This window comes from Syngnathus leptorhynchus, unplaced genomic scaffold (assembly GCF_054491065.1).
Source record: "Syngnathus leptorhynchus isolate UIUO unplaced genomic scaffold, UIUO_Slep HiC_scaffold_76, whole genome shotgun sequence".
Classification (NCBI taxonomy): Eukaryota; Metazoa; Chordata; class Actinopteri; order Syngnathiformes; family Syngnathidae; genus Syngnathus; species Syngnathus leptorhynchus.
Genome location: NW_028232043.1, coordinates 130001 through 139283, shown reverse-complemented (window position 1 = coordinate 139283; position 9283 = coordinate 130001).

The window sequence follows — 9283 nt, the reverse complement described above, 5'->3', positions numbered from 1 at the left end:
AGGTATGGAGCTATGGAGCCCTGGAGCTCTGGAGGTATGGAGCTATGGTGCTATGGAGCTCTGAAGCCATGGAGCTCTGGTGCTATGGAGCTCTGGAGCTCTGGAGGTATGGAGCTCTGGAGGTATGGAGCTCTGGAGGTATGGAGCTATGGAGCCCTGGAGCTCTGGAGGTATGGAGCTATGGTGCTATGGAGCTCTGAAGCCATGGAGCTCTGGTGCTATGGAGCTCTGGAGGTATGGAGCTCTGGAGGTATGGAGCTCTGGAGGTATGGAGCTATGGAGCCCTGGAGCTCTGGAGGTATGGAGCTATGGTGCTAAGGAGCTCTGAAGCCATGGAGCTCTGGTGCTATGGAGCTCTGGAGGTATGGAGCTCTGGAGGTATGGAGCTCTGGAGGTATGGAGCTATGGAGCCCTGGAGCTCTGGAGGTATGGAGCTATGGTGCTATGGAGCTCTGAAGCCATGGAGCTCTGGTGCTATGGAGCTATGGAGCTCTGGTGCTATGGAGCTATGGAGGTATGGAGCCACCAGCCAGCACCCTCCGTGGCTGGATCAATGGAAGTGTTTTAGGTACCAGGCAGCCAAAGGGCCGAGGCCTCACGCTCGACCACGCCGGCGCAGAGTTCCAGCCGCTCGGATAAGCTCTGTCACTCACCCGCCGCGCAGCCACCGGTAACGGGGAAATGTCGCCGCCTTGTGGACACGCCGTTGTAAATGAATGGGCTTTCGCACTTAGTGCAATTTTCGCCAACTCTCTGACTGGAGCTATGGAAGTATGGAGCTATGGAGCCACCAGCCACCCAGGCTGGAGCTATGGAGCTCTGGAGGTATGGAGCTCTGGTGCTATGGAAGTATGGAGCTATGGAGCTATGGAAGTATGGAGCTATGGAGCTATGGAGCTCTGGAAGTATGGAGCTATGGAGCTCTGGAGGTATGGAGCTATGGAGCCCTGGAGCCCTGGAGCTATGGAGCCCTGGAGCTATGGAGCTATGGAGCTCTGGAGGTATGGAGCTATGGAGCTATGGAAGTATGGAGCTCTGGTGCTATGGAGCTATGGAGCTCTGGTGCTATGGAGCTATGGAGCTCTGGTGCTATGGAGCTATGGAGCTATGGAGCTCTGGAAGTATGGAGCTCTGGTGCTATGGAGCTCTGGTGCTATGGAGCTATGGAGCTCTGGTGCTATGGAGCTATGGAGCTCTGGTGCTATGGAGCTATGGTGCTATGGAGCTCTGGTGCTATGGAGCTATGGAGCTCTGGTGCTATGGAGCTATGGAGCTCTGGAGGTATGGAGCTCTGGAGGTATGGAGCTCTGGAGGTATGGAGCTTTGGAGCCCTGGAGCTCTGGAGGTATGGAGCTATGGTGCTATGGAGCTCTGAAGCCATGGAGCTCTGGTGCTATGGAGCTATGGAGCTCTGGTGCTATGGAGCTATGGAGGTATGGAGCCACCAGCCAGCACCCTCCGTGGCTGGATCAATGGAAGTGTTTTAGGTACCAGGCAGCCAAAGGGCCGAGGCCTCACGCTCGACCACGCCGGCGCAGAGTTCCAGCCGCTCGGATAAGCTCTGTCACTCACCCGCCGCGCAGCCACCGGTAACGGGGAAATGTCGCCGCCTTGTGGACACGCCGTTGTAAATGAATGGGCTTTCGCACTTAGTGCAATTTTCGCCAACTCTCTGACTTAGAGCTATGGAAGTATGGAGCTATGGAGCCACCAGCCACCCAGGCTGGAGCTCTGGAGCTCTGGAGGTATGGAGCTCTGGTGCTATGGAAGTATGGAGCTCTGGTGCTATGGAAGTATGGAGCTATGGAGGTATGGAAGTATGGAGCTATGGAAGTATGGAGCTATGGAGCTCTGGAAGTATGGAGCTATGGAGCTCTGGAGGTATGGAGCCCTGGAGCTATGGAGCCCTGGAGCTATGGAAGTATGGAGCTCTGGTGCTATGGAGCTATGGAGCTCTGGTGCTATGGAGCTATGGAGCTATGGAGCTCTGGAGCTATGGAGCTCTGGAGGTATGGAGCTATGGAGCTATGGAGCTCTGGAGGTATGGAGCTATGGAGCTATGGAAGTATGGAGCTCTGGTGCTATGGAGCTATGGAGCTCTGGTGCTATGGAGTTATGGAGGTATGGAGCCACCAGCCAGCACCCTCCGTGGCTGGATCAATGGAAGTGTTTTAGGTACCAGGCAGCCAAAGGGCCGAGGCCTCACGCTCGACCACGCCGGCGCAGAGTTCCAGCCGCTCGGATAAGCTCTGTCACTCACCCGCCGCGCAGCCACCGGTAACGGGGAAATGTCGCCGCCTGGCGGACACGCCGTTGTAAATGAATGGGCTTTCGCACTTAGTGCAATTTTCGCCAACTCTCTGACTTAGAGCTATGGAAGTATGGAGCTATGGAGCCACCAGCCACCCAGGCTGGAGCTATGGAGCTCTGGAGGTATGGAGCTCAGGTGCTATGGAAGTATGGAGCTATGGAGCTATGGAAGTATGGAGCTATGGAGCTATGGAGCTCTGGAAGTATGGAGCTATGGAGCTCTGGAGGTATGGAGCTATGGAGCCCTGGAGCCCTGGAGCTATGGAGCTCTGGTGCTATGGAGGTATGGAGCTCTGGAGGTATGGAGCTCTGGAGGTATGGAGCTATGGAGCTATGGAGCCCTGGAGCTATGGAGCTATGGAGCCCTGGAGCTATGGAGCTATGGAGCCCTGGAGCTATGGAGCTATGGAGCTCTGGTGCTATGGAGCTATGGAGCTCTGGTGCTATGGAGCTATGGAGCTCTGGTGTTATGGAGCTATGGAGCTCTGGTGCTATGGAGCTATGGAGCTCTGGAAGTATGGAGCTATGGAGCTCTGGAGGTATGGAGCTATGGAGCCCTGGAGCTATGGAGCCCTGGAGCTATGGAAGTATGGAGCTCTGGTGCTATGGAGCTATGGAGCTCTGGTGCTATGGAGCTATGGAGCTCTGGAGCTATGGAGCTCTGGAGGTATGGAGCTATGGAGCTATGGAGCTCTGGAGGTATGGAGCTATGGAGCTATGGAAGTATGGAGCTCTGGTGCTATGGAGCTATGGAGCTCTGGTGCTATGGAGCTATGGAGCTCTGGTGCTATGGAGCTATGGAGCTATGGAGCTCTGGAAGTATGGAGCTCTGGTGCTATGGAGCTATGGAGCTCTGGAGCTATGGAGCTATGGAGCTCTGGTGCTATGGAGCTATGGAGCTCTGGTGCTATGGAGCTCTGGTGCTATGGAGCTCTGGTGCTATGGAGCTATGGAGCTCTGGTGCTATGGAGCTATGGAGCTCTGGAGGTATGGAGCTCTGGAGGTATGGAGCTCTGGAGGTATGGAGCTTTGGAGCCCTGGAGCTCTGGAGGTATGGAGCTATGGTGCTATGGAGCTCTGAAGCCATGGAGCTCTGGTGCTATGGAGCTCTGGAGCTCTGGAGGTATGGAGCTCTGGTGCTATGGAGCTCTGGAGGTATGGAGCTCTGGAGGTATGGAGCTCTGGAGGTATGGAGCTATGGAGCCCTGGAGCTCTGGAGGTATGGAGCTATGGTGCTATGGAGCTCTGAAGCCATGGAGCTCTGGTGCTATGGAGCTCTGGAGGTATGGAGCTCTGGAGGTATGGAGCTCTGGAGGTATGGAGCTATGGAGCCCTGGAGCTCTGGAGGTATGGAGCTATGGTGCTATGGAGCTCTGAAGCCATGGAGCTCTGGTGCTATGGAGCTATGGAGCTCTGGTGCTATGGAGCTATGGAGGTATGGAGCCACCAGCCAGCACCCTCCGTGGCTGGATCAATGGAAGTGTTTTAGGTACCAGGCAGCCAAAGGGCCGAGGCCTCACGCTCGACCACGCCGGCGCAGAGTTCCAGCCGCTCGGATAAGCTCTGTCACTCACCCGCCGCGCAGCCACCGGTAACGGGGAAATGTCGCCGCCTGGCGGACACGCCGTTGTAAATGAATGGGCTTTCGCACTTAGTGCAATTTTCGCCAACTCTCTGACTTAGAGCTATGGAAGTATGGAGCTATGGAGCCACCAGCCACCCAGGCTGGAGCTATGGAGCTCTGGAGGTATGGAGCTCAGGTGCTATGGAAGTATGGAGCTATGGAGCTATGGAAGTATGGAGCTATGGAGCTATGGAGCTCTGGAAGTATGGAGCTATGGAGCTCTGGAGGTATGGAGCTATGGAGCCCTGGAGCCCTGGAGCCCTGGAGCTATGGAGCTCTGGTGCTATGGAGGTATGGAGCTCTGGAGGTATGGAGCTCTGGAGGTATGGAGCTATGGAGCTATGGAGCCCTGGAGCTATGGAGCTATGGAGCCCTGGAGCTATGGAGCTATGGAGCCCTGGAGCTATGGAGCTATGGAGCTCTGGTGCTATGGAGCTATGGAGCTCTGGTGCTATGGAGCTATGGAGCTCTGGAAGTATGGAGCTATGGAGCTCTGGAGGTATGGAGCTATGGAGCCCTGGAGCTATGGAGCCCTGGAGCTATGGAAGTATGGAGCTCTGGTGCTATGGAGCTATGGAGCTCTGGTGCTATGGAGCTATAGAGCTCTGGAGCTATGGAGCTCTGGAGGTATGGAGCTATGGAGCTATGGAGCTCTGGAGGTATGGAGCTATGGAGCTATGGAAGTATGGAGCTCTGGTGCTATGGAGCTATGGAGCTCTGGTGCTATGGAGCTATGGAGCTCTGGTGCTATGGAGCTATGGAGCTATGGAGCTCTGGAAGTATGGAGCTCTGGTGCTATGGAGCTATGGAGCTCTGGTGCTATGGAGCTATGGAGCTCTGGTGCTATGGAGCTATGGAGCTCTGGTGCTATGGAGCTCTGGTGCTATGGAGCTCTGGTGCTATGGAGCTATGGAGCTCTGGTGCTATGGAGCTATGGAGCTCTGGAGGTATGGAGCTCTGGAGGTATGGAGCTCTGGAGGTATGGAGCTTTGGAGCCCTGGAGCTCTGGAGGTATGGAGCTATGGTGCTATGGAGCTCTGAAGCCATGGAGCTCTGGTGCTATGGAGCTCTGGAGCTCTGGAGGTATGGAGCTCTGGAGGTATGGAGCTATGGAGCCCTGGAGCTCTGGAGGTATGGAGCTATGGTGCTATGGAGCTCTGAAGCCATGGAGCTCTGGTGCTATGGAGCTCTGGAGCTCTGGAGGTATGGAGCTCTGGAGGTATGGAGCTATGGAGCCCTGGAGCTCTGGAGGTATGGAGCTATGGTGCTATGGAGCTCTGAAGCCATGGAGCTCTGGTGCTATGGAGCTCTGGAGCTCTGGAGGTATGGAGCTCTGGAGGTATGGAGCTCTGGAGGTATGGAGCTATGGAGCCCTGGAGCTCTGGAGGTATGGAGCTATGGTGCTATGGAGCTCTGAAGCCATGGAGCTCTGGTGCTATGGAGCTCTGGAGGTATGGAGCTCTGGAGGTATGGAGCTCTGGAGGTATGGAGCTATGGAGCCCTGGAGCTCTGGAGGTATGGAGCTATGGTGCTATGGAGCTCTGAAGCCATGGAGCTCTGGTGCTATGGAGCTATGGAGCTCTGGTGCTATGGAGCTATGGAGGTATGGAGCCACCAGCCAGCACCCTCCGTGGCTGGATCAATGGAAGTGTTTTAGGTACCAGGCAGCCAAAGGGCCGAGGCCTCACGCTCGACCACGCCGGCGCAGAGTTCCAGCCGCTCGGATAAGCTCTGTCACTCACCCGCCGCGCAGCCACCGGTAACGGGGAAATGTCGCCGCCTTGTGGACACGCCGTTGTAAATGAATGGGCTTTCGCACTTAGTGCAATTTTCGCCAACTCTCTGACTGGAGCTATGGAAGTATGGAGCTATGGAGCCACCAGCCACCCAGGCTGGAGCTATGGAGCTCTGGAGCTATGGAGCCCTGGAGCTATGGAGCCCTGGAGCTATGGAGCTATGGAGCTCTGGTGCTATGGAGCTATGGAGCTCTGGTGCTATGGAGCTATGGAGCTCTGGTGCTATGGAGCTATGGAGCTCTGGTGCTATGGAGCTATGGAGCTCTGGTGCTATGGAGCTATGGAGCTCTGGTGCTATGGAGCTATGGAGCTCTGGTGCTATGGAGCTATGGAGCTCTGGTGCTATGGAGCTATGGAGCTCTGGTGCTATGGAGCTATGGAGCTCTGGTGCTATGGAGCTATGGAGCTCTGGTGCTATGGAGCTATGGAGCTCTGGTGCTATGGAGCTATGGAGCTATGGAGCTCTGGAAGTATGGAGCTCTGGTGCTATGGAGCTATGGAGCTCTGGTGCTATGGAGCTATGGAGCTCTGGTGCTATGGAGCTATGGAGCTCTGGTGCTATGGAGCTATGGAGCTCTGGTGCTATGGAGCTATGGAGCTATGGAGCCACCAGCCAGCACCCTCCGTGGCTGGATCAATGGAAGTGTTTTAGGTACCAGGCAGCCAAAGGGCCGAGGCCTCACGCTCGACCACGCCGGCGCAGAGTTCCAGCCGCTCGGATAAGCTCTGTCACTCACCCGCCGCGCAGCCACCGGTAACGGGGAAATGTCGCCGCCTTGTGGACACGCCGTTGTAAATGAATGGGCTTTCGCACTTAGTGCAATTTTAGCCAACTCTCTGACTGGAGCTATGGAAGTATGGAGCTATGGAGCCACCAGCCACCCAGGCTGGAGCTATGGAGCTATGGAGCTCTGGTGCTATGGAGCTATGGAGCTCTGGTGCTATGGAGCTCTGGAGCTCTGGTGCTATGGAGCTATGGAGCTATGGAGCTCTGGAAGTATGGAGCTCTGGTGCTATGGAGCTATGGAGCTCTGGTGCTATGGAGCTATGGAGCTCTGGTGCTATGGAGCTATGGAGCTCTGGTGCTATGGAGCTATGGAGCTCTGGTGCTATGGAGCTATGGAGCTATGGAGCTCTGGAAGTATGGAGCTCTGGTGCTATGGAGCTATGGAGCTCTGGTGCTATGGAGCTATGGAGCTCTGGTGCTATGGAGCTATGGAGCTCTGGTGCTATGGAGCTATGGAGCTCTGGTGCTATGGAGCTATGGAGCTATGGAGCCACCAGCCAGCACCCTCCGTGGCTGGATCAATGGAAGTGTTTTAGGTACCAGGCAGCCAAAGGGCCGAGGCCTCACGCTCGACCACGCCGGCGCAGAGTTCCAGCCGCTCGGATAAGCTCTGTCACTCATCCGCCGCGCAGCCACCGGTAAAGGGGAAATGTCGCCGCCTTGTGGACACGCCGTTGTAAATGAATGGGCTTTCGCACTTAGTGCAATTTTAGCCAACTCCGTGGCTGCAAGTATGGAAGTATGGAGCTATGGAGCCACCAGCCAGCACCCTCCGCGGCTGGAGCTATGGAAGTATGGAGCTATGGAGCTATGGAGCTATGGAAGTATGGAGCTATGGAGCTCTGGAGGTATGGAGCTATGGAGCCCTGGAGCCCTGGAGCTATGGAGCCCTGGAGCTATGGAGCTATGGAGCCCTGGAGCTATGGAGCCCTGGAGCTATGGAGCTATGGAGCTCTGGTGCTATGGAGCTATGGAGCTCTGGTGCTATGGAGCTATGGAGCTCTGGTGCTATGGAGCTATGGAGCTCTGGTGCTATGGAGCTATGGAGCTCTGGTGCTATGGAGCTATGGAGCTCTGGTGCTATGGAGCTATGGAGCTATGGTGCTATGGAGCTATGGAGCTCTGGTGCTATGGAGCTATGGAGCTCTGGTGCTATGGAGCTATGGAGCTATGGAGCTCTGGTGCTATGGAGCTATGGAGCTCTGGTGCTATGGAGCTATGGAGCTCTGGTGCTATGGAGCTATGGAGCTCTGGTGCTATGGAGCTCTGGTGCTATGGAGCTATGGAGCTCTGGTGCTATGGAGCTCTGGAGCTCTGGAGGTATGGAGCTATGGAGGTATGGAGCCACCAGCCAGCACCCTCCGTGGCTGGATCAATGGAAGTGTTTTAGGTACCAGGCAGCCAAAGGGCCGAGGCCTCACGCTCGACCACGCCGGCGCAGAGTTCCAGCCGCTCGGATAAGCTCTGTCACTCACCCGCCACGCAGCCACCGGTAACGGGGAAATGTCGCCGCCTGGCGGACACGCCGTTGTAAATGAATGGGCTTTCGCACTTAGTGCAATTTTCGCCAACTCTCTGACTGGAGCTATGGAAGTATGGAGCTATGGAGCCACCAGCCACCCAGGCTGGAGCTATGGAGCTCTGGAGGTATGGAGCTATGGAGCCCTGGAGCTATGGAGCTATGGAGCCCTGGAGCTATGGAGCCCTGGAGCTATGGAGCTATGGAGCTCTGGTGCTATGGAGCTATGGAGCTCTGGTGCTATGGAGCTATGGAGCTCTGGTGCTATGGAGCTATGGAGCTCTGGTGCTATGGAGCTATGGAGCTCTGGTGCTATGGAGCTATGGAGCTATGGAGCCACCAGCCAGCACCCTCCGTGGCTGGATCAATGGAAGTGTTTTAGGTACCAGGCAGCCAAAGGGCCGGGGCCTCACGCTCGACCACGCCGGCGCAGAGTTCCAGCCGCTCGGATAAGCTCTGTCACTCACCCGCCACGCAGCCACCGGTAACGGGGAAATGTCGCCGCCTGGCGGACACGCCGTTGTAAATGAATGGGCTTTCGCACTTAGTGCAATTTTCGCCAACTCTCTGACTGGAGCTATGGAAGTATGGAGCTATGGAGCCACCAGCCACCCAGGCTGGAGCTATGGAGCTCTGGAGGTATGGAGCTATGGAGCCCTGGAGCTATGGAGCTATGGAGCCCTGGAGCTATGGAGCCCTGGAGCTATGGAGCTATGGAGCTCTGGTGCTATGGAGCTATGGAGCTCTGGTGCTATGGAGCTATGGAGCTCTGGTGCTATGGAGCTATGGAGCTCTGGTGCTATGGAGCTATGGAGCTCTGGTGCTATGGAGCTATGGAGCTCTGGTGCTATGGAGCTATGGAGCTCTGGTGCTATGGAGCTATGGTGCTATGGAGCCACCAGCCAGCACCCTCCGTGGCTGGATCAATGGAAGTGTTTTAGGTACCAGGCAGCCAAAGGGCCGGGGCCTCACGCTCGACCACGCCGGCGCAGAGTTCCAGCCGCTCGGATAAGCTCTGTCACTCACCCGCCACGCAGCCACCGGTAACGGGGAAATGTCGCCGCCTGGCGGACACGCCGTTGTAAATGAATGGGCTTTCGCACTTAGTGCAATTTTCGCCAACTCTCTGACTGGAGCTATGGAAGTATGGAGCTATGGAGCCACCAGCCACCCAGGCTGGAGCTATGGAGCTCTGGAGGTATGGAGCTATGGAGCCCTGGAGCTATGGAGCTATGGAGCCCTGGAGC